General features: G+C 41.2%; 1 protein-coding gene across 9 annotated transcripts in view; it reads right to left on the bottom strand.

Annotated features, from left to right (window-relative positions):
* The window catches only part of SOX5 (SRY-box transcription factor 5), a 645,708-nt gene that overhangs the window by 409,290 nt on the left and 212,038 nt on the right, over positions 1-24,380 (bottom strand). Inside the window, exon 4 of one of the 9 annotated variants that reach the window (XM_087765884.1) lies at positions 14,059-14,294. The exons of the other annotated variants lie outside the window; for them this stretch is intronic. The gene's annotated coding sequence lies outside the window, so the exon portion shown is untranslated. The remainder of the gene's footprint in view (positions 1-14,058; positions 14,295-24,380) is intronic. 9 annotated transcript variants of the gene reach the window in all.

Here is a 24,380-nt window from a genome sequence, read left to right as displayed (position 1 = left end):
TTCTGTGTTTCATGAACTATGGAAAGTTATGAAGCCCCCACATCTCGTTCTGAACCACCGTCTGTTCCCCAAATCATTTAAACAAATTAAAAGAAGAAATGCTGCAACCAGGACCATTTTGCAAAACTTGCACTTGTGAGATGTGGTTCTGGATAGGACAACAAATAACATTTGAAAATTCTCTGAACATAACGCACCAAACAGCACCACGTTAACATCAGGAACAGCATAAATGCCCTGTGTGGCCAATAGTCTGGGAAGCTATGGGAACAAAAGAAAAATAATCCCTCCTCTTCTCCCCTATTTTCCTTAAGAAAGGATGCAAACCAGTTTTTTTCGTTTTCGTAAGTAGAAAATGGGTATATTGGGCAACAGGCATGAAAATACATTTCAAAACGGGCTTGAGGGTTGGGAAATAAATAAATTTAAGCACACGTGGTGATTTGACTTTGCTTACTTCTTTATCATTTATACCCAGGTTGCAGATTACAAATGTGGGAGTATTTTCCAGAATGAGCTTTGCAGAACGGTCTGAAGACCTCCCAAAGTGTTCCTCTTCACCCATGCTGAGATGGGAAGGGCAAGCCCCCCTATTTTAAGAAAAATGTATGTTATTTGATGAGCAGTGACTTCTCCAGAAGCTGTATTTGTCTTAATGAAACAAGGCCATCATTCGAGCTGCCACCTAACAGGAGTTCAAGGATGAAAGATTTTTTTTTTTTTCCAGGTTGGACCGGGGTTTGTTTTTGTAGTTTTTTAGTTGTTTGAGGGATGGGGGGAGGTTGAAAAGAAATATCATCCAGCACAAGCCTCATGAGAGCAGTGGTAGTAAGATGAAATCTAAGCTGAACAAGTTTTTATTAGATGAAGCCATTTGACAAAAACCACAATGATCTGAGGTAGATTTCTCCATATACTTCTAGATACAACTCATGTGCACTGCAAGACCAAAACCAGTACAAAGTGTATCCTCCTGAATTGGATGCCCATGAGACAGACCCCTCTTTCACCAGTTCTTCCCAAAAATCATTACCACTCCACCATGCCTAGGACGTGACTAGCATCACCTACACATGCTAGTCAACAGGACCGCACAGCAAACGCTCCCTGTGCTCCCACCGCCTCCGAGCAAATGAGGGCACGGCCCAACCATCCTCTTAGCCACCTTGGGCAGCACAGCCAGCACAATCATCAGCCAAAGGGAATTCACAGACCTCGACCCTCCAGCCCCCTCATTCACAGCAAAAATGGGGAAAGCCTACTAGAAACAGGGCTGAGCTGTCACAGCAGTGCAGTGCGACTGCACACCTATTTTCAGACATGACCGGCTGGAGGGCTCACTCACCAGCCGTTTCATCTCGTTGATAAAAAAGTGTAAAATCTGGTCACCAGGATGTTTTGTTATGTACATCTTTAACATGAATGCATTTATAGACCTATAAGGGGAATAGGTAAGAGCAGGCAGAAAGCAGTTGGTCAGCTCCAAGCTAAATGTGGTCAAAGTGTTTTTTGTAATCGCATAGCTCACAGATATCCTTGGCGAGTCCGTGTGAACCAGGGGAAGTAACTGTTAAACAACACAAGCCCCACAGTGGTAGCCCAACATTTAATTCCAAAGAGGAGTAAGAGGGGAAGAAGAATATAAAAGATGAGGGCAGTGAAAACTGAAGACAACACAGGTCACGGGATGTTACCGAGACTCGAGTTCTCACCAACTTGGGACCTCTCTAGGTGATTCTAGGTTAGGTAAGAAGTCAACCAGCTACAGAAATGCATGCGTCTATATGCTGTATATATTCTACCTAGCCGATATATAAATATATCCAGCTGTTAAGACAGAATTGCAGCATTTATTTGCCTTTCTCTTTTTTATGATTTTCTGTTTCCAATTTGTAATTACAAGACTGCTCTTAAGTCTTGCTAAATAAGCCCAGACTTTGCCGTACCATTAAATTTGTCTCCTGTTGTGGCTCAAAATGAACGGGAAGAAAACTGACAATCTCTCAGTACTCTCGTCTTCCTGAACACAGTGTCTCAGTACAGTGTTTCCTTAAAAGCAGCAAAGAGTGAATAAAAGGGCTCAGAGTGCCAGATGACAGCAGTTAGGAGAAGTTTCTCCAGACCAGGAATAAACTGCAGCCTTTCCTGGAAGGAAAAAATGAAGACCTGAAGGCACATTCTAAGAGTTGCATATGTGTTTTTGCCAAGGAGTAATTCTTATAACAAGTTAGATTGTTTTGAGATTATTTATTATTCTGGTGAAAGTGATGCTCTCTCTTTGTGCAATGCTTGACTTGCTGCAACTGGAAATAAAACCTTCACTGATTTGAAAAAAAAAAAAAAAGAAAAAAAAAAGAGAGGGGACATCTTCACAGGGAAGATTCAACTTTTTCTGTTCTCTCTGGTCCCTCAAGACAGGATCCATCTGACTTCTACATTTCTATAATTCCCTGGGGAGTTAAAAGGTAGAGAAATAAGCAATTTTGAGTACAATTCACCTGGGCTGTTTTAGCATCTAACATTGATTAGATGAACTTACAAACTGTCTGTTCTCCCCATTGATTAACAGGGAGTCCCGACAACCATCTCGGAGTAGAAGTTCACACTGTTGAGTTTGGAAGAAAGGCACCATGAGTCCAGGGCACGTGAAGCCGGTGCATGCTGCTGAGGCTGTTCTCCCAGGCTCATGGGTGAGCCTTGCAGGGAGCGGAGCAGCTCCCTAGGGAAGCACCCTGTGCTCTCGCTGTGCCAGCTGGGAAGCATTTGCTTCACTACCATCCCTAACTTTAAGGTTTGTTTATGAGCCCACTATGCAGGTCTAAATGAAATAAGTGATATCCCAAGAGTTTGGGATCTCTGGGCATGAATCACTCCCAATGAAATTTGGTTTATGCTGGTCCCTCTTACAAGCATATTACCTTGTACAAGAACTCCCTGGACCCACTCACCCATACAATGCCCCAAAGCCCCAGACTCATAAAATCATAGAATTGTCAAGGTTGGAAAAGACCCTTAAGATCATCGAGTCCAACCATTAACCTGACACTGCCAAGTCCATCTACACCATGTCCTCAACTCCCTAAAGACATTCGCTGGGATGAAACCAGCAGCATTTTCCACTCTCCCCCAGCAGTTTCCAGGTCCCAGCTAAGCCCCACTCTGCTGCAGTGGCTATTAGCATCCTCCCACAGAGCTGCTGGTGTCTTACCAGGCCAACAGTGTGTCCACTAGATACAAAAGGACTAGACTAATTTAAAATAGGCTGGTTCAAGGTAAATGCCTACAAAAACCAAGCAGTCCTGAACTCAGACTTTTGCACTACTTACCTAGCTTCAGCAATAACCCAGATTGCAACCAGAACATAAATCAGAGCTCACATGCTGCATTCCGGAGAAATAAATATTTCTAAACCGTGGTATCTTCATATGCCAAGTACCCGCATCAACAAAACCTCTTCAGTGTCTTACAGGAAAGAGCAGCATCTTCTAAACCATTAGCACCCTTCTAGCTAGCACAACTATGATAAGTCACTGGGAATAAAAGTAAGCACAGTGCTGTTTTATTTGTGGCACTTCTATTTCCTTTAATGTGTGCCTGATAAAATGTTTTCTAAGCATTGCCTTTAGTATGTGTTTATCCCAAAGGGACCATTCCAGGAGGACAAAAGATGCAGCACCCACTACTGCCAGGTTTGCCTTCAAAGCCATGAATACACACTTCATTCACTTGAATAAATTTCCTTTTTATCTAATACATCCAGTGATGCTTCAGGCTTGTGCTTGATGAACATGTCCTACCTTTCAGCAGAACTCCGAAACAGAAGTTAAGTTAGCTAAACACAAAGTTACCCTCATGAAAATATTTGTCATGAAAGCTCACGTTTCCACAAAAGGTGCGTTTTATTTTTAAATATTCTCACTGTAAAAGACCACTAACTTTTTGGGGAGTCAGTCCCCAGAGGTTGAAAGTGGCAAGTGCCTTCAACTGTCATTTATTTTGGTGAAGAAAAAGGACATACCGAAACAGGATAGCTCTGCTCGTGTTCAGCTAAAATCAACACTTTTCCTCCCCCTGTATCTTCATAAAAGGGAGAAAAAAAATGCAAGTACAAAGAATGTTACCTCACTTTCAGCTTTAATCATTTGCTAAGTAATGGAGAGAGCCCCTCAGCCAGACCAAAATAATTCCCACCCCATCTCCTGACACGGGGTCCGCTGCTGCATGTGTCCCCGGCTAGGCAGCAGATTACACTCCCCACTCCTTTAAAGAGCACCCTGATAATATGCAGGGCTAAAATGTCAGAAGCTATTAGAAACTCTCAGACACACAATATATCTCCATCCCCACGTTTTCCCCTTACACTGTGCAACAACAGACAACAGGCATGCAAACTGCTCAGCTGCAACTGTTCCAAGTCGAATAATTACAACTTGTCAGAAAGAATTAATTTTCCCATTTCTCATAAAGATGTGTAAAAATTACCATGTTATTATACACTGACACTCTCTGGAGGCAGACACAAAATTTAATTTTGAATTCTTTCCGCATATTAAATTAAATCCATAAATAAGAGTTTAGGCATTCACTCGGAAGCATATGTTCATTGGGAGCGAAAGCCAACACGAGCCTGGCTGTAATGGTTGTTGTAATGTTTTAATAGCTCGCTTCTTCTAAGCACCAATAAATTTACATGATCATAACAGTCGTGGGCATACAAGAAGCCCATTACTGTCTGGGCACAGGCAGCAGCGTTAACAGGATGGAAAAATGGAAAGGGGGGGGGAGAACCCTTAAATAAAATTAGGCAACTGCACTTGTCAGCTGCTCCATGATTGAATTTTTAATATTGTGGTCAATTGGTCAAAACAAATAATGGGATAAAATATCTTAATGTATTTAAAACCCGCTTCTGTGGTTAACAGAGTTTATCTATCTCTTTCTATATACGGCTTCAGACTTGTCAGGCTGGATTTCTGTTCTCCAAGCGCACAGACGGGAGGAAGGCTCATCCTGGTGTCCTCTCCCCCAGCTCCCGCTGGCTGGCAGCGCAGCACCCTGGACCCTGCGGCAGGGGGCTGCAAAGGGCCTGGGCACGGCCACGCCGCTCCCCAGCACTGAGCCGCACAGCCGCAAACAGCTTTTGGCCGATGCCAGCGGCTGTTGAAAAAAAACACACGGGTAGGGTGGATGGCAGTTGGTCCCACACCCTTTGGGATGCTGAGCAGAGCCCAGAAGCACTGAGGATGAGTGAAGAAGCAGACCATAGCTCACCATCTCCTTTCATCTCACCAAGACAATCCCAGTGTAACCCCACCGATTGGCCCCAGACCTCACCGCAGGCTGGACCTGTACAAAACCGACCCAGGTACTTGCTCCCTCGGCCAAGACTACCTTTGAGTTACCCAAGTGCAGGCAAGCAGGGTATCTCCCCGATGCTCCCTCCTTTTTCTATTTCTAATGATTTAGCATTTAGATACATTCATAAGTGAAGCTGAGTTTCCCAACAGGGAATTTAAATGTAATATAAAGGTTAGCTGTAAAAGATGGGCTCCTAGAACTAGTTTTTAAATATGGGCAATGAAAGATAACAGCTAACCTTATGCTCTGCTCAGATTAAACTACCATACACTGCCTCTGCCTTTCTTACATGTACGGTCAGATGGTTCTTTGAAACCTTAATTACTTTTTTAAAAAAATCCCAGTTATCTCCAAACCTCTGCTCACCACCACCAAAACTGGGAATATACGTATGCGTAGTGTGTGTGTGTGTGTGTACAGTACGTGTATGCGCACAGCTGCACACCACCAATGAATCACACTGCAGGGTGGAAGGCAACCCAGCTCCTCAAAAAAACTGTATTACAAGTCTTCACACTATTTTCTTTCCTACCAGGATAGACAATACATACAGAAGTCAGTATTAGCTCCACAATCACATATTTGTTCAAAATAAGTTTATGAGGTAAGTAGTACCCAGATTCTTACACACAGCAAAACATACAGCCATAGATAGCAAAGCACTTACCAACCGAAATCATACAACATTTTGAAAACAGCACTGAAAACCCATCTCCCACTGAAGTCAACAGAAGACTCTCAGTAGCTGTTGTGGGAGTTGGACAGGTTCCTAAATTCTCAATTATCTGCCTGATACTTCACCAATTTCCAGACCTCCAGCCCAGAGCACTCCGGTCTGTGTGACTCACTCAGGGATGAGCCAGCCCTGAACCACGGCATCAGACCTGGCTGCCACGGCCACAGCGGGGAGGCAACACGAGCACCCAGCACTCGCACCTGGATCGGGTGAGAAGAGGCCAGCAGCCAGCAAAAGGCAGGCATCCTTCTTCAGTAATATCACTCAGACTTTCACTTCTCGGAGAGAGTGAATCCAGCTGAGGTCAACTATAAGCCAAAAAAAATTGCATTTGGAAATCTGCTGGGTGATTTACAGCACACAACACAAATTGGGGTTGTCGGTCTAATTTTAGGAGGTATCGCCATAAATACTATCTCAAGCAGACTGCTACAGGTGATGCTGTACTATCAACGGTGGTGCGCTGCCTGGCCTGCAAATGCTCCCAGTGCTCAAATTTGCCAGAATTTCACTGCCCCAAGTTGAGTCTTTAATAACCAGAGATAATGGGATAGAGCAAAGGAGAGCCCAGCAGCAGTAGTGCTGTTTCGGTTAAGGTTTAAAAAGTTCACCAGCAAGCAGTGATAGCTTTGTACAGACTCCCCAGTTAGAGGTAGAGGTGATTCAGAAAATGAGTATGACAAACTTCAAAAATAGCTCTTCGAAGCTGAGAAAAATTGTTGGTTTTCGGTGTTGCATTCGACATTGTCTGCATTTTCAGTGCATTACGCAGGAGACTGAATCCTGAAACCAAAACTTTGCAGGAGCTTTTGAGAAAGTATCTTATCTTTTGGTGGTGTGGCAGTGCTAGTTACAAAAAAAACCCAAGGCACCGATTTTTCACTTTTCATTGACTAATCTCATTCTTACTCAGAGATGCAGTGATTGAAATCCTTGTCACCAACTGTGTAGCAGCTTCTCTGAAATGAATTTGCAACCTCGGTCTAGATCCTAGTGTACAAAAAAAACCCACCCCACAAACCAAAACCCCCTGAAGCACTTGGTATTAATTGGCCATCCTTGCTGGTGGTCTCAGGACAGAGGCCGTGGGCATGTAAAATGAACAAGCTCCTGACCTTCTTCTGATCCTCTCCACAAGGGCTGAGACAATGACTGGGCTATGCACTGCCATTTCCTATTTAATTAAACGGCTAAATGGAAGATTTCCTCTGTGGCTAAATGGGAGGTTTCTTTTTCCAGTGCTGCTCTCAGTCTACTAACTCTTGCAGTCACTTAAGTTGCCTGTAACATTTAAAGGAAATAATTCCCCCCTTCGGTTTTCCTAGCACAAAGGAAAGAATACTGCACCAGTACTGCAGCTCAATTTATGTAGAGAGATTTATACACGTCTTTCAATTTGCATCATTCTTTTCATTTTAAAGGGACAACCCATGTCATTATTCCCTTTAAAATATGTGATACATTTACCTCTAATCCCACTGTAGAGAGAACTTCTTAAAGGTGAGAAAAAGTTGCTTCCATGTAAGACGTACAGACTTCAGCTACCTGACGGTGATGATATATGCACATTATATAATACATATATGTGGAAAACAGCCTTGATGTGACAGCTGAGTCCTGAGGCATCGTAGTAGTCGCTCTGCGTTTGAAAGACAGCTTCTCTACCAAACCACTCAAACAGTAAAATGAACACAATATACTCTCCAGCTAGAACTATGCCCTTAAGCTTCAGTTGGAAGAGGAAAAGAAAACTTCTCATTGAAGTCTATTTTAATTAGGACTGCAGAGAACCAGTTTGAATGAAAGCCTGCCTTTTTTTTTTTTTTGCCTTTTTTTTTTCCTCCCCCTTTTTTTTTCTTTTTGAAACCCAAGCTAGAGTTTGAAAAATTCTTGGGTAGGGGTGAAAACCAAGTGAAAAGCTGAAGTAAACTTGCATTTGAAGGTCCTTTAGCTGAAGAAATTCCCCATAAAAACTTGGATTTAGGGACGACAAAGAAAGGATGGGTTCTTATATTCAGTCTGCTTCTCCCATATGATCTGCAGACTGGCTCTGTCATAAAAGCTAGAAAACACTAAACAAGTTATACAGCATTTGCTTAACTGACAAAATATTCACTGATTATTACTGCCATTAGCCTGTTCTTTTTGATTTCCCTATGTATTTGTTTCTCAGCATTTTGGATGTTTAGTATCCTGACATGATGTGTCTCCAAAGCTTTGTCAGATGCTATCTTTCCAGATTAAATACATACAGAAGGATATGCTTTATATTTCCCTGTGACAAGTGCCTTGTTTAACGACGGACTTCCAGGAAGGTCACAGAACCCGCGTCCATCTGTGCGTGTGATAACAGCTCTGTGGTACCTGTCTGTCTCCATTCACGCTAGATTTAATAATTATGAAAAGTTTGAATCACAGCACAAATAACTGGAAAGTAGACATTGCGTACATCATTTGCACCCACCTGCCAGCGTTCGTGGTTGTCTGGAATACCCTCAAACATTTCAAGCGAGGGGGCTTTTCCTATTTCCCTGACTGCCTGGGGATCAACTTACCCCATGTGTCTCAGGGTCATATGCTGTTACTGTAAATACATGGATCCTGGACCAGAGATTTTGAGTTTGTTTCCAGGCAAGGAGAATACAAAGCCTATTTAAGCAGATGCAAAAATTATTTTGAAACAACAATGCTGCAGAATTCGGTAAGGAGGAGAAACAAGAGAGCTTCAGTACCAATCCAGTGCAGGCATAAGGAAACCGTAATCATATCTAATTAGAGTTAAAATAATGTTTCCCTTTGAAATGTTTAATTAGCTCTGTTTTATTACATAAACATTCTTGATGCAGAGCATACTGAGCTAGAAGAGTCTGATGAGTTAAACAGTGCAAAGTGCTCAGGCGCCCAGTGTGGGGCAAAACCTGACAAGGAGTGGCTGTTGTTACCAGATGTCTGGACCATCAGTGGAACCATGATGCTTGCTGCAAACAGCAGGCTATCATTTCAACCTTTGTTGCCTCTACTGAAGCCTCCCATCGCGCTTTCAATTTAACAGCATCACAAGGAGACAAAGAAATTTCTTACAATATGCCTTTCAGTTCGGAGACAAATCCCATTTAAACTTGTGCAACCTCTCATAACGTATTAGTTATTGTTGCCAGTCTGCATGTCCTCTGGCAACACACTACTTGTTCTGGAGGAGGGAAGCTTTTTCTTTTTTTCCCCCCTTTTTCTCTCCTTTTTTTTTTTCCTTCCCTTTAATTCTTGCCCTTCAGTTTGATAAAGCAAGACCAGATTTACTGGCAAACTTACAGCATGCTTGTCACAGGCTTGCAGCAAATTTAATTAACCTTATTACAAATATGGTTTTCTTGAAGATTACATCACAATCTGGTTTCACATCGCCTGCTGCTGATTCAACATATTCTGTGCTTTAGAGAATATGTTCATTTTCTGAAAAAGGTCAAAATGTTAAAATATCTAAAACTTCACCATTTCTTCTGAGTTCCTGTTCAAACGTTGTGGTGTACCAACACTTTGTCTTACGAGCAGTGTTGTTCTCTTGCCGTGTGTCAATTGTAGACGGGTTTAGTTCACAATACAGTTTACATCCCTTTAACAACAGGGATGGCCAGATGATGGAAAATTTGCTGCTAGTTTAACCCCTCATTAGCACACTGGGACAAAAATCACTAGAAATGCATAACTAGAGTGAGCTTTGCCCAGCAAGCTAGAAACGAGTAAACGTTACTAGCATAATTTGGAATTTCAGCTGCATAAGGACTGAGTTAAAATATTACTTTTGCTCAGGAACACTGACAGTGAAGATGCATTAATTGGTTTAGATTAGCAGAATAAATTAATAACTTTTTACAGTCAGTACTCATTTTTAAACCCTGACATGTTTTGTTAAAGGATTTTTCGGTCTCAGTTTCCAGAAACTGGAACAAGACATTTCCTGTGACAGAAAATGTTGGCATAAGATTTCTATCAGCATACTTCAAACTCTAAAGAGCTGGATAAAAATCTTGATTGCTTCCTTGAACTATACCTGAATTTAGAACCTTTAACTATTTGCACAGCCTGAGTTTGTCTCCTTGAAAGTGCGTACTCTCAGCTAAAACTCTGGGAGAAAGATGATTCCTTACATGTTTATTTTGTCATTTACTGTCTAGAAGAGGAATGCCCTTGTCCATATTCATGTAATAACAAAGCAAGACTTCACAGGCTGAAATTCTGTTGTGGTGTGGGAGGAAGCAGAGGAAAAAAGTCACAGCATCTGCACTAAAATCCTCTTTAATAAAGCATAAAGAGAGAAGAGGGTGCAAAACAAAGACACCTTTGCTAATCGCTAACTCTGTAATTCTATTAGCACACAGGTGTTATCAGATCAGTGGGCAGTGGATGCAAAAAAAGATTATGCAGAAAAAAACAAAGCAAACATTAGTACAATAGCAGTGATCTAAAACCTTGGCATATTCAATAATGTTATGGCTCCCACACACCACACAGATAAGGTGGTTGACCTACACAGCACAAGTGCATCAAAGACACTCCATGAAAAGCAGCTATGCTCTTTGGAGAAGATAATCTGCAATAGCAGAGTTGCTAGTAGAGGGTCTAAACGTGTGGCTATTGTATATCAGCTTTTGTAGGATACCAAGGTGCTGACTCCCACATGACAAAGGATGCTTTTTGCATTTACGCCTATGTGTACATAATATATATTTGGTATTATTTTACTTTTATATGCTTAAACAGAGAGGTTTGAAAACTCAAGTGAGAGCACTCGTCAAAGAAAGACAAAAAGGGTCTGCCTACCAAGGTCACTTTTTTCCCCTGCAAGAGAAAAACAAAACAAACCAAGCAAAACCCTCCATCCCATTCCAATAACCAAAACCTTTCACGCTGTTCTGCTAAACTTAATTAATCTGTAGGTCATTAACACTGCCATGCATGGAGGTTGTGCATTATTTTATTGATTCACTTTACAACTAACACAATATAAATATTAAATAATTTAAACAGAACTAAAGTCCTTGATTCTCTCAGGAATGTATATACCATTAGAGACATATTTTGAAACTTTCTGCAAAACATCCAAAGAACTAATTAAGAAATGGACAAGCCAGCTAAAGAAGATGCTCTGCTGGGCCTGTTACTCAAGAAGCAAGAAATGGGTGGGGATGTGAAAGTCAAGGGAAACCTTGGCCACAGTGATTGTGACATTCAGGATTTTAAGCTTCACAGAGAAGTCAGGAAGACACAGTAGAACCACTACCCTGGAGCTCAGGAGAGCAGATTTCAGCTTGTTCTGGGATTTGCTTGTCAGGATCCCAGGGAGACTGCCCTGGGGGGCAAAGGGGCTCAAGAAGAACTGCTTGATATCCAAAACACAACCTCCTCAAAACACAAATAGTCTATTCCTACGTGCAGAACGTCAAGGAGGGGTGGCAGAAGGCCAGCACGGGTGAACAGAGAGCTCCTCAGCCAGCTCAAACACAAGAAGTCTATTGATAACGGAAGAAGGTACACAGGACAAATAGAGACGTTGCCTGAGCACGCAGGGAGGGAGTTAGAAAAGTCAGTGCTCAGCTGGAGGTGGAACCAGCAAAGGATGCAAAAGGCAGTAGGAAGAGCTTCTGTAAGTACCTTAGCAGCAAAGGAAGGGTAAGGGAAGTATAGTCCCACTGGTCAGAGGGGTAGAGGAGCTAGTGACGCAGGACATGGAAAAGACTGAGGTACTCAACCCATTTTTTGCCTCATTTTCACTGGTAAGGTTTGCCCTCAGACCTCCCAGGTCTCCAAGCCTACTTGCAGTCTGTGAGTGTAAAGCAGTGCCCATAACAGACAAAAGTCAAGTTTAGGACCACTTCAGCCAATGGGACATGTACAATAGGACCAGGCAAGTTCCATCTGAGGCAGCTGGCTGATATTATAGTAAGGTCCTGCTGTATCATCTCTGAAGGGTCAGGGCAACTGGGGGAGGTAGATGGCAAGCTGAGCATGAGCCAGCATGGCTCTGGAAGCAAAGCCAGTCAACAGCCTCCTGGGCTGTGCAAACAGGAGCATCGTCAGCAGGCACTTGTGTGACCCCACCTGGAGCACTGTGTCCAACTTCAGGTTTCCCAGCACAAAACACTGAGACACTAGAGCAAGTCCAGTGAAGGGCTGCCAAGATGGTTGGGCACTGGAGCACACAGCACGTGAGGAGAGGCTCAGGGAATAGGGTCTGCTCAGCATTAAGAAGAGAAAGCAATGGGAAGCCCGGAGGCAGAGTTGCTGCTTAAAACTACCCAGTGTAAGGGGAAAGAGAAGGCAAAGCCAGAGTTTTCTCAGAGCCACGCAGCAATGCGAAAGGAGGCAATGGAAATGCCAGTCAGGTATAAGAAAAAGATTTTTTTTTTTACCAGCAGAATGGTCACCTATGCCAGCATCTGACCAGAGAGGCTGTGGAGTCTCCACTCTTGCAGGCATTCAAAACCCAACTGGACACAGCCCTGAACAACCTGTTGTAGGTGGTTAGACAAGACCATTTCTAGAGGTCCCTTCCAACCTAAATTATTCTGTAATTCTACAGTTGCATGAGATGTGAATCAGACTGGTCTCCTGACACTTAAAGGGATCACAGAAATATTTCATACTTAGTTGAATTGCTTTGGGTTCTTTGCACAGTTCCTAATAGCTCCAACATTGAGTGATTTACTTGGCATATTTTTACTTCTATTTCTAATAAAGGTTAGACCATCTGATTATTTACTCATATGCTACATGCCTTATACTGGTGCTGTATACCAAACACCCTGTTCAAAATGGGCTAACAGAAACCTGTATACCACCCCAGCACTTCAAACTAATTTACTGTTACTTGCTTTTCATCCATGTGTTGGCCATGCAGGTTATACACCAGAAGTCTTTCTTTAGGAGTCTGTGCCTAAAAATTGGCAGCTCACCAAAGCTTTCCCCCCGCCCCCCAACATGCTTCCTTTTCTGAAAGCCCTTAAACATCATATGAGAGAATTCTGCTTTTTACAAGCATTAAATCTTGTTTAGATATATGGATGCTTTTGCGAAGAATATTTGCTGGAGTGAGTGCTTCTGGCTTTTCCCTTCACGGTCCCTGCAAATCCACAAAGCTTTATGCAAACGGGATAGGAAGGTGTCTGGAAACTTGAGAGCACATGGGAGTTCACTACATTAATTCTGCTTCCTTCATGGGACTTTCTGAGCCCTTCTTCCTCCTCCTTGCTCCCTTCCAGGCAGCCTGACAGAGGGGAACACAGCAGAGGGCAGTTGAAGCAAACAGAATAAATTCATTGAAGGAAACAATCGCTGCCCATAGGTTTGGGGTGTGTCTCCCCCAACCTCCTTTTTTTGGTGGGTGTGTGGGGTGCACAGGAAGGGACAAAGAGAGGGGTTTTTTCTCTCTAATAATTCTATACAGTGCTGGGGGGTGCTATAGAATGAAAAGCACCATATATAAAGGCTTGATATCATTATAAAAACACTAATATCACATCCAAAAGAAATACTTTAAGATTAATAACATTTCTGAACTCTCAACTCTTGGGACACAACTGGAGACCTTTAGATGACTTGCCCACTACTACTCTTACCAAAATTACTGTTACTGTGACCAAAAATCCTAAGAGAAAAGACAAGACCACTACTGATTGCATATAAAACAGCAAAACCTGAAAGCTTTATAGCAGCCAGCTCTCTTGTCACAATCCTCCATGGACAACACACCTGTTAATGCTGGCAACAAATGAAAAAACTCATTCCTCTTGTTTAGTAGGTCCATGTATTATTACAGTACATAAGAGACTTGCACACAATTTTTCTCAAAATTTTCAAATTTAGCTGAGCAAGGTATAGTTCTCCCATTCTTGAGAAAAACTGCAATTTCAAACTATTTTCAAGTTCCAAAATGGGACAATGCCAGCACCATTAAAAGTACAACATACCTGAGCAAACAGATAAATCAACTGCATCAACCCCAGTGCTTAGAGCATTCACTTTGAACATATGACACAAGCTTCAGATTACTACTGTAATCGATTCAGATGAAGGTCTTTTCCACAGTCTCTCACACACTGTATAAAGCCTGCTTTCCAACAGGTTACTGGGAGCATGCGCTGTGTCTCTTCGTCCCTCCTGTTACAGCCAGACAGCCAAACAAGTGAGAGGTAAACGCTTTCATCTGTTATGAAGGAAACAGAGAAGCAAGTCTAAAGTTTGAATCAGGTAGGGTAAGAATTTAGCCAGATCAGTAACATCACAAGTGAGTTCTCATATCTATAAGTTATTCTGGTTAGAATAACTTAGAGATTTCCTCATCTGGTTTTGATGAGAAAATAGAACCCGGAGATAAGAGACCTTTCTCCACAAAAGTTTCATTGAACTTGACACATTCCAACAAAAACATACAGTTTCATTAGAAAAATTCCAGAGGAAACTAAGCTTTAGAGATGAAAATATTGTGACCGGCTCTAAACTTTAACCTTAAACTGTGGTAGATATGGACACTGCAGTGATTATATCTGCACTGATACACAGAATAAAGTGGAACTGAAAATTGTTAGGGAGTATGCAAGCAGTCTTTCATAACTCAATAGCTAGCTGAAATGAAGGTGGGGAAGAGATGAATTGGAATTTTCAGTGAGCGTACATAGCAAATTCCAGAATTATTATTCAAATTCATGATCATGGACTAGAAACAGGAAACCTAAGACGAAGCACTCTCTTGATGGGAGACAGGAGATCACACACAAAGAGGGAATCTCATGATGACGGCCAGCTAGGAAATCTTCTGCCCAAAACTCTGTCTTCTAAAACACCCAATCTTGCAGCTGTGTAAGCAACTGAGCCTTTTCTAATAAAGGTACGGGGCCATATGCCACACATCTCTTCTGCTGCATGGCACCTACACCACCACCACGATAAGTCATCCAGCCTGCAGCCCACCCCTGAAATGGGCTCAGTGTACACAAGAAAGAGGACCACGGGTCAGATGAATCGTCCTAGCAGGCTGCACATGCCCCACAGACTACAGGTTGGTTAACCCTGCTACAGAGGAAAACTGTGTTTTGCAATGCTCACTGATGTCTTCAGGAACGATGCATCTAACAGCTTTTCTATCATAAGTCAATAGTTTGGGAAATGCCCACATGCACCATTAGGGGGACATTGTAGGTAAAACTTCCTCTAATTTCTTTTGCAATACTTGTGCGTAGCATAAACACGCATTGCTCCCATCCTGATCTGAATGGTGCCAATGCTTGTGGCATTACTGGTAATTCAAGCAACAAGAAAACACAAATATCTTGGCCAGTGCTCTCTCATGAGCCAGGCAGTGCCAGACCCCAGTGTTCTTTGAACAAGGCACCCTAATCAAAAGTGGAAGAGGATTGTTACACAGACCATATAATAGTCGAATATCTACTAAAAGGATAACTCGAGAAGTTGAAGGTAACTGGATGGTGATGCACAACTTTTCCAGCTAATGGAAATAAACAAAAGTGGTTGGATGGCTGCAGAGAATCGCTTCAGTGACATCTGTTGCACATAAAAACTTAAGGCTAAAACTGAAGATAGCAACAGAAAAGTTAAAAATGAGAATTGCAAAGTCAGCCTCTCAAAAACTAGAAAATACTGTTCTCTGTGCAACTGCATTTCATATTGTATGGACTGTGCATATCTAGTCCAGGAATAAGTGGAAACTGTAAGCAATTTGAGTATTTTTAACTACTGCCACCTAGGAATGACAATGTCCGAGGTTTGGTTACCTAATCAAACTAAGAGTGAAATGGCTTATGAACTATTGCACTGGGAGACTGATAAAAGTATCTTGCACTGCTGTGGCCTGTGCAAGGCTTGAGCAAGCTTTGTAAGAGTAGATGCACTGGAGGTTGATCTGCAAAAATCTGGAAAACTCTAATGCACATTTGCAAATTGATTTTTCTAGGCTGATTAAATATGGGTTAAAAATGAATTTTACGCTCATAGGAACAGAAGAAGGAACATTCCTGACACAGAAGCCACATATCCATTCAAAGACCCACAGCTATTACATTTCAGGTTACTGCTTCAAAAGGTAAGGATGACAATTATCCAAGAAACAAAAACTTCCCCAAATTGAACATAGACAAATTATTTTTCTGCAACCCTTCTCTCCACGATGTCTGGGATGAACTTTTCAAAAGAAAAAAAAAAAAGAAAATTGAGGTAGGAAAGAAACAGTTTTGCACAAACTTATAAATTATTTAAATTCTTCCCATCTAGAGCTTTATAATATGAACAACTAGAAAAAAAAGGCACTTCATCTTTAGATGAATAAAACCCTTTTTACCTTCTTTCCTTCACTTCCGTTAGTGATTCCATCTAAAAAGCTAATCCAAATGTTCTCTAAAAATTTGATGATTCTATTTTGACATTTCAACAAGAAAACTATCCCTCTAACAAAGACTGCTATTTTTTAATGGCTTCTCATTTCTATATTCTCAAGAGTAACAAGAGTCGCAAAATGATTCCAATATAATGAAAAAATGCTATTTTCATAGTATACATACGTCAACTGAGAGAGTTCTCTAGAAAACTGTTTTGTCAAGAAAATTCAATAGCTCCAAAGGAAAAACTCCCATCTTAAGTTTTCTGGCCCAGTTCTTCAGGACCATGAGATTTAAACAGAGTAAATAAGGGTTGGAAATCCATGAGATTACTATCTATTTATAGTAGAGCTCAGTAATCTTCAAGCACTTCTCAGTAACATGAGAGTTACATCACCTGTAATTAATACTTTTGCAATTAATTCCAGTTCCATTTTGTTGAATAAAAATTTAACATCAGTATTACTTCAGATTTATACATACATCTTTCATTGCAAAGTGATTCTAACGTGCTTTAAAAAAAACATATCCATTATATATCATTATCAACTCAACAATTAAATGAGCCACCTGTGGTGGGCCGGTGAACAGCTGAAGCAGAATACAATGCATAAGTGAAGTGGAGAGAGAATGGAAATTTTGGCTGGCATTAAAGCATGACCTCAATCTTACAGAATAGGTCAAGGAATTTTTTAAATCCCTAGAGAACCGAAGTCTTAGACTGAAAGTCTGAGCACAGAGAAAACAAAACAGTTGAGTCACAATTGTAAATGTAAACGACAAAGATAACTCACACTTGTTGGAATCTGCATTTTGCTCCAAAGACCTTAGATCTTGCTTTATGATGAGCTACCATAACTTGACTCAACATAATGGAACTCATTAAAATAAAATAATAACAAAAAACTTCCTAAACTCTATAATTGGTATAAAAAAGTAGGAATGGGAACGATAATATTGCCTACATAAGTCCTTGACATAGAGGGCTTGCTGTAACAGTGGCATATACCTTCACTTCTCACAGATTTTAGCAGCCCTCACACTTTAAAACCACTACTCAAAGCCATGGATCAAGTGCATTATCACAGCAGCGGAAAGGGCTTGGATGAAGCTTTTCAACAGTTACTCAACTACAAGGACAGCATTCAGCCCTTGCCTTGGGAGACACCAGCTCTGTGATCACGGATATGGACAAACTCAACCGTTTATTGCTCAAGAAGGATTTTTTTTTTTAAAGCTTTTTGTCTCTAATGTAGGCAAATGAGGTCTGCAAATATTCACTAGAGTCAGGCATGCTGTGAGCATCGTCTTAATGAGACCATAAGGATGCAAGCAGGAAGAGCTATTTCAGCAGGTCTAAAAGGTAATACCCAACAGTTACATTTCTTAATTTCACCTAAGTGTGAGAGACTGAAAAGTAGAGGCAGAAAGCATTTAAAATGAGGAACGAAGCAATACAGTAGCTGGCACCATGGATTTAAAGACGACAGGACAGCTTTCAAGAGCTGACTGAATCAAGTGAAAAAGTAAAACAAGAATGCCCAAAATAATCACATGGTGTACAGTTCCTTTTCTCTCTTCCAAATGCTTTGCCTTTAGTTTTCATTGTTTAAGAAACATACTGAATATTCCCAAACTCTACATTGAACGCAGAATATTATTTATTCCAGGAATCATATTTGCTAGTCAGCACAGCAAATAACGTCATCCGTAAGTTTCTCTGAAGAATTTCTTAAAACTACAGATGTGAGATGTGGAATAACACATCTGTACCAATTCCTTTGACGAGATCACAGAATCCCTCTCTGAATAATTTGGGCTGGAAGGGACCTCAGGTGGTCTCTAGTCCAGCCTCCTGCACAAAGCAGGATCAGCTCAGACCAGGCTGCTCAGAGCTTTATCCTGGCAGGTCCTGAAAGCCCCCGAGGACAGAAACTGCACAGCCTCTCTGAACAACCTGCCCTACCACTTGACTGTCCTGTACAAAGATGTTTTTCCTCATGTCCAGTCTGAACCCTTCTGGTTTCCATCTGTGTCCATTGCCTTTTTTTCCTCCCGCCATGCACCACCCTGAAGACCCTGGCTCTGTCTTCTCAGTCCTCTCCCCACAGGACCAGGTAAGGCTGCTGTTCGGACCCCTGAAGCCACCTCCTCACAGGGCAGGTGCTCCAGCACCCAACCACCATCACGACCCTCTGCTGAACTCGTGCCAATTTGTCAATTACTTTCTTGTACTGGGAGGCCAAAATTGGATACGGCATTCTGGGTATGATTTAACACGTGCTGAGTAGAGGCGATCATCCCTCGCTTCATGCAAGCTACTGGCCATGTGCCTGTCAATACAGCCCAGAAGGCCGCTGGCTGTCTCTGCTGGCTCATGCCCAGTTTGGTGCCCACCAGGCTGTCCTTGCAGCCCTTGATGCTCCTCGCAAGTCTTGACTCTGGCATTCCTGACACCATCCCTGTGTGCCCAGGGAACGTCTCTTAATATTCTCCTTTGTAATTCCCAAAATTGTGTTTAACTATGGTTGATCAAAATGACTTCATTCTTTTAAAAGTAGCTAAATAATCTTTTTGGTAGAACTCGGGATTTTATGAAATTCTCTTCATTATAAATGTTAACATTTTTGTCAAAAGCTCCCCAAAATCTCACCTACCTTTTGACCAAAAAAATGAATTGGGGGGGGGGGGGGGGGGGGAATTCTGAGTTTTTATTTGCAAGATATTCTATCAATCAAATTAGCTACTAACTTTGCGGTGTAATTCATAGTGTAGTTATATTACAGATTGTTTTCCATTCAAGGATCTCGGGCATTTCCCAACTAACGCATGATGCGTTTTGCAGCAGGAGTACAGAGAGCAGATGGGAGCATGGGTCTGGTGCAAGGTCACACAGCGTGGCTGTGGCCATGCCAGACACAGGGCAAGGCGATGGTCTGCCAAGACCGTCTGTGACTTAAAGATAGTATCACCATTCTGTGACTTAAAGATAGTATCACCTTTTTTCCAGGGATTAAGGCAAGACTTCGTTATAGAATTTTCTACTGAAAGCAGTATCTTATTCAGCTTAATAACCTCAGATTCTCATCAACATCCTTCCATAATTAGAGAAGGAATGGCATCTTTGTGTCTGTGCAACCAAGATCCCATTTATACTAAAATATACCAGATCACTATAGAGTCAAAATGTGCACGCTTATCACAGATGAAAAGAACAGGTGTTTTCTTGGTGACTTAATAAAAAAGGCAACTAGGTAAGGATTTTAGGGTTTGTTTTTAAAAAAAAAACCCAGAACTTAATTTCTGAGAAATTTTAAAATATAAACTGAAAATTATACACTAAGTAATACATAAATTTGAAAGGCTGTGAAAGTGATGCAGTAAGCAATGCTTACTGTAATATGGAGGGGGGAAAGCAGGCAGCTATACTCTTTTCTCTGCAAGAGTCCCTGCATCCTTACTGCTGGACATTTCAACACGGGAACACCAACTGCCTAGGAAGGCTGCACCACTAAGGAGCTCATTTTCAAACTTGGGAGGGAAGAAATAATCTTGTAGACAAATATCAGCTCCCTTTTCAATTCTGCAGAACTACTGTAAGCTTTCACACAACTATATCAATTAGCAAACAACAGCGTGGTAGAATACCTTCATGCAGCGGCACTCACATTTCATGGTCAAGTACATGAAACCCACCATGATACCAAAGGCATTGGCAGATCCTTACAAAGCATTTGGGACCGAGTCTATTTTTCTAAGTTAATTAAGTTGACTAGGCTGAAAACAGAAAGCCGACATACAAATTATGCCAGATCGGTAACGTAGCTTGCTTTTTAAGTAAATGACAACAGAACAGCAATTTTTATTTATTCCTTTAACCTATGGATAACTTATTACAAATAAATTCTTTCTGTTATAAACCTCAAATGGCAGAACTCTGTGACAATTTGTTTCAAAAAGATTCTCCAACTCCTACACTGTTGAACTATTTTGTTGACTTTAGATCACCACAGTTGAAACAGAATCTAGTTGACACCAAAAATGTTCTGACTTGTATTTTAAAATAATACATGCCTTGATCTTGGCACAACTAGGAACTGTATAAACAGGAGAGCAGAAAGTATTATTTTCTGAATTATAACCAACTTCTAAAAAAAAATCAAGTTTCTCAAAATCCAGTATTTTAAAAGTTTCAAACTTATGTAAAATAAAGTCTCCTATTACTACTTAACACACAGACAAAATTAATTTAAATTATATGTGGTTTGATGAAGTCATTCCCCGTCTTTTTTTTTAATTTGTTTTTTTTAGGGGTTGGGTTTTTTGGGTTTTGTTGGTTTGTTTAAAAAAAAATTCACTCTCAGTATAAACCAATGTCATCTCTAAATTCTCTCTAAGGTAACATTTCCTTACGAGGTTACCAGTGACAAGGGAACACTCAGCCAATGGCTTTGACAACATTACAGTAAATAAAACTATTTGAAAGGTGTTAGTAAGTTAAGCCTGGGACCTGCCCAATAAACAGCTTTATTCCATCATTACACAGTCAATAAGTCCGCACTGAGTCCATTGCAATTCTACGTTGTTACGAGCAACCTTTTACCACTTGTTGCTTCACCTTCTGCTTGAGCTACTTATGTGGCATGTGAAAAAAAAAAAACGCGTAAGGAGGTTAACTAGGACTAGACAAAAGGCTGCAAAGCTCAATCAAGGCAGGCATGGATCACTGTCTTCTCAATAACATCGCTGCTCCCCCCCGCCCGCTGCCCATCACCGCCATTGCCGCACACACGCACGCGCTCCAGCTTCAAGCCATAAATCTTACAAAGTCACTCAACTGACAGCCTAATAACATGAAAGAGGTATCTGCAAACAAGATGGTTTCAAACCACTGCTGGTGACCCTGAACAAATCAGGGCCCAGTTTCTTTTGCAGCCTGCGTTTCTCCCCTTCAATCACTTAACCGGGCAGATTGATGTGACACCGAGAAATAAACTAAGCTCCCTCTCGCACACTCTCTCTCTCCCCAGCTCTCCTGCTTTCTGGCATTCACTAATGATTAGATCTGTCTGTCCATATACGGCAAAAGTCCAATGCTCAAGAGTCATTTGGGTGTCAAAAATGCAGCTTCCCAACAACATAAAAAGCCCCAACCCCCACCACAAAAAATACTTCTCGCTGTCTTTTGTGTTTTCTTTTATTATTTAAGAATTTCTTCCTTTAAAAGATATATAAAAAGCAAAAATGAAAAACAATACAATCCATCTCTCCATGAATGTAATGGTCTAAAACCTTGTGAAAACATGATTGCAAATTGCACCCTTTGGGAACATAACCAGAAGACTGTAGTACTTTGCACAAAGTCAGAGATGGGAGCATTTGTTTTAATCCCTCTGAAGCACATCTATCTTCCACTGCTCTTTAAAGCCACAGTAGTATCTGAAGCCCTCCTACCCTTTAACGGGGGTACAAGCACAAAAGTTTGAAGTGACTTTAGCACACCCCCTGCCCCGTGACCCCAAGTAACAAAGACATCAAATGATTTAACAATAGTTATGCTTTTTCATGGCAGAGAATGACTATCAATCCAGACATCCTAAATCCCAGGGTAATAAGTTCTTTGAAGCAGGTAAAAGGAAAATTAAATGGGGCTGGCATGAAGAGGAGCAGATACAGCCACCAAAACAACCAACTGGTGAGCCTCTGCCTGCTATCCTGCTCATGCAGATTTCTTCAGGATGCTATATAAAAATATGGGAAGAGCAAGTAGAAACATATTTATTCATTAAAAATATTTTGGTACTCATAACACTTAAATATTTGTATTATTACTTTTGTTTTCATTGTCCCACTCTTTTTTATGGAAGCTTACTAAACAAATAATTTGAAGACTAAGAACTTTCTAAGCAGTGTTCATGACAGAAAAGCTAAACAGAGAAACACTGGGAATTTAAAATATTACACTGATAGACTTCAGCCTGTTTCTCTTTTGCTTACACAACACCTTCTGGTTGTCATTCGCTAGTGCAATGTTATTGCATCTGGGTAACAGACTAATCTTGGTTTAGGTCAGCATTAAGAAACAGTGGCTTTAACACCACACCTAGCAGCAACCCATCTGGCCTTCTCTCCAAAGCAATCTGATGGCTGTATTTTTGAGGACTGCATGTCAGAAAAGCACAGGAAAAAAAACCCTATTCCTAGAGACTGCCGTCACTGTGTTTTTCACAAGGAAAAGGGCTAGCAGCATAACCTTATAAAACAAACAAAGCAAAACCTCAAAACCGATATTGATGTCAACTTTTGGAAGGTCCCAATTTCCTGAGAAAAAGGAGATGGACCCAGCAGCTAACACCAAGCAACACAGGATCACTGAAGTTACACTTTACTGACGAGCGTAGTAGCATTATGCAGAGATGGCCAAACTAAGCGTAAACAGACCAACTGGAGTACCAGAACTCAGCAGTGGCTAACCTCCTTACCAAGAAGTGTATGTGTATTTTTAACTGCTACTGCTGGCGGCATAGATATCTAAAACTGATGGCAAGTTTCATGAGGCCAAAACCGTCTCATTTGTATTACTGGCTTGCCATTAGTGGTCTCTATGAAAAGCTTGTAGGATAACAGGAACCACAAGCTTAAATAAATGCATGGGTAACCAGGATCCGGAATAATATTTAACAAAAACCTATCGGGAACCTCTAGAAAGCAATTTAAGATGGGAACAGTCAGCTAGTCTGCTAAGGTCACAGGGGAAATGACCATGGTGTGTCCATCGCAGCCAGCTCCACAAACAGCCTCTTATATCATTTAATGCCATCCATGTACAATGAGTTGTGAACAACAGAACCCACCATTCTCTATCAAAGAGGGCTGACTCCAAGAAAGCCATTGTATGCATTTACATTTGTACTCCAGGAGTACGTAAGTGAGGAGAGAGAGACATAAAACCAGTTCAGAAGCTGGGAAGGCATGCAAGTGAGGACAAGATCATGTTGTCAATTTTCAACTCCCAAATGTAGACATGAAAGTCAACATAATTAGAAAGGTACTGGGATGATCTCTCATGTTCAAATTTAATCTTTGTTTTCAGTCTTATATCTGAAACCTGATGTTTAGGGGCTGGTATTGCTGAAGATGTAGTGTTGGGAAGAAGTCCTCTCTAGCTAATAGCTCTTTTCCAGCAGCAGGTGACTGAGATGGCTCTTGTTGCTTCCACAAGGATCATACTGGAAATGCTGATTTAATATTTCCTACTGAAATTTCACAAGAATAATATTGGCTATAAAGCTCATATAACATATTGAAATCCCTAAATCTTGTGCCTGAACTGTGTGGCATTTCCATTAAAAGGTTTACTAAATTTAGAGCTGATGTGATTCCTATGCAACCCTTATGCCTGGAGAGATTTGCACTTCGATATTCTGATGCAAGTTTGGAATATTTCTACTGATTAATATTTTAGAATCAAGAGTTTTCTCGTTTCTCTCTTTCCTTTTGCTTGTTAAAACAGAAATCACAACATATTGACAGTTTTTCATTAAAAGTAGTCAAACTTACTCTGCTCTTTAGAGTCTAAATTTGACCCGCTTATTTACACCCTCAGAGGTTTTTTTCTCATACTGCTTCAGCTGGGTCACACAGCTTGTTTTATACCATTGCTAGCACATGTTATCAGCCTCCCAGTTAGGGGAGACAGTGATATCTTTCCCATTTTCCCATATTGTCCTCAGGTTGTTTCTGCCCACCCTCTGACCCCCAGAATACCCCAATGAAAATAAATCCCAGGAGAAAGCTATCACAGCAGGCGAACCAACCACATAACCAAAACCAAAGCCATTGTAACCAAAGATATGAGCAGAAGAAAGTTCCAGTAGCTTGCTGTACACAAAAAAGCAAAG

This window comes from Nipponia nippon, unplaced genomic scaffold, assembly GCF_047370975.1.
Source record: "Nipponia nippon isolate SJK-2023a ecotype South Korea unplaced genomic scaffold, ASM4737097v1 scaffold_3, whole genome shotgun sequence".
NCBI classification, from domain to species: Eukaryota; Metazoa; Chordata; class Aves; order Pelecaniformes; family Threskiornithidae; genus Nipponia; species Nipponia nippon.
Note: the sequence above shows the minus strand (reverse complement) of the source record. Positions and strands in the feature narration are given on the sequence as shown.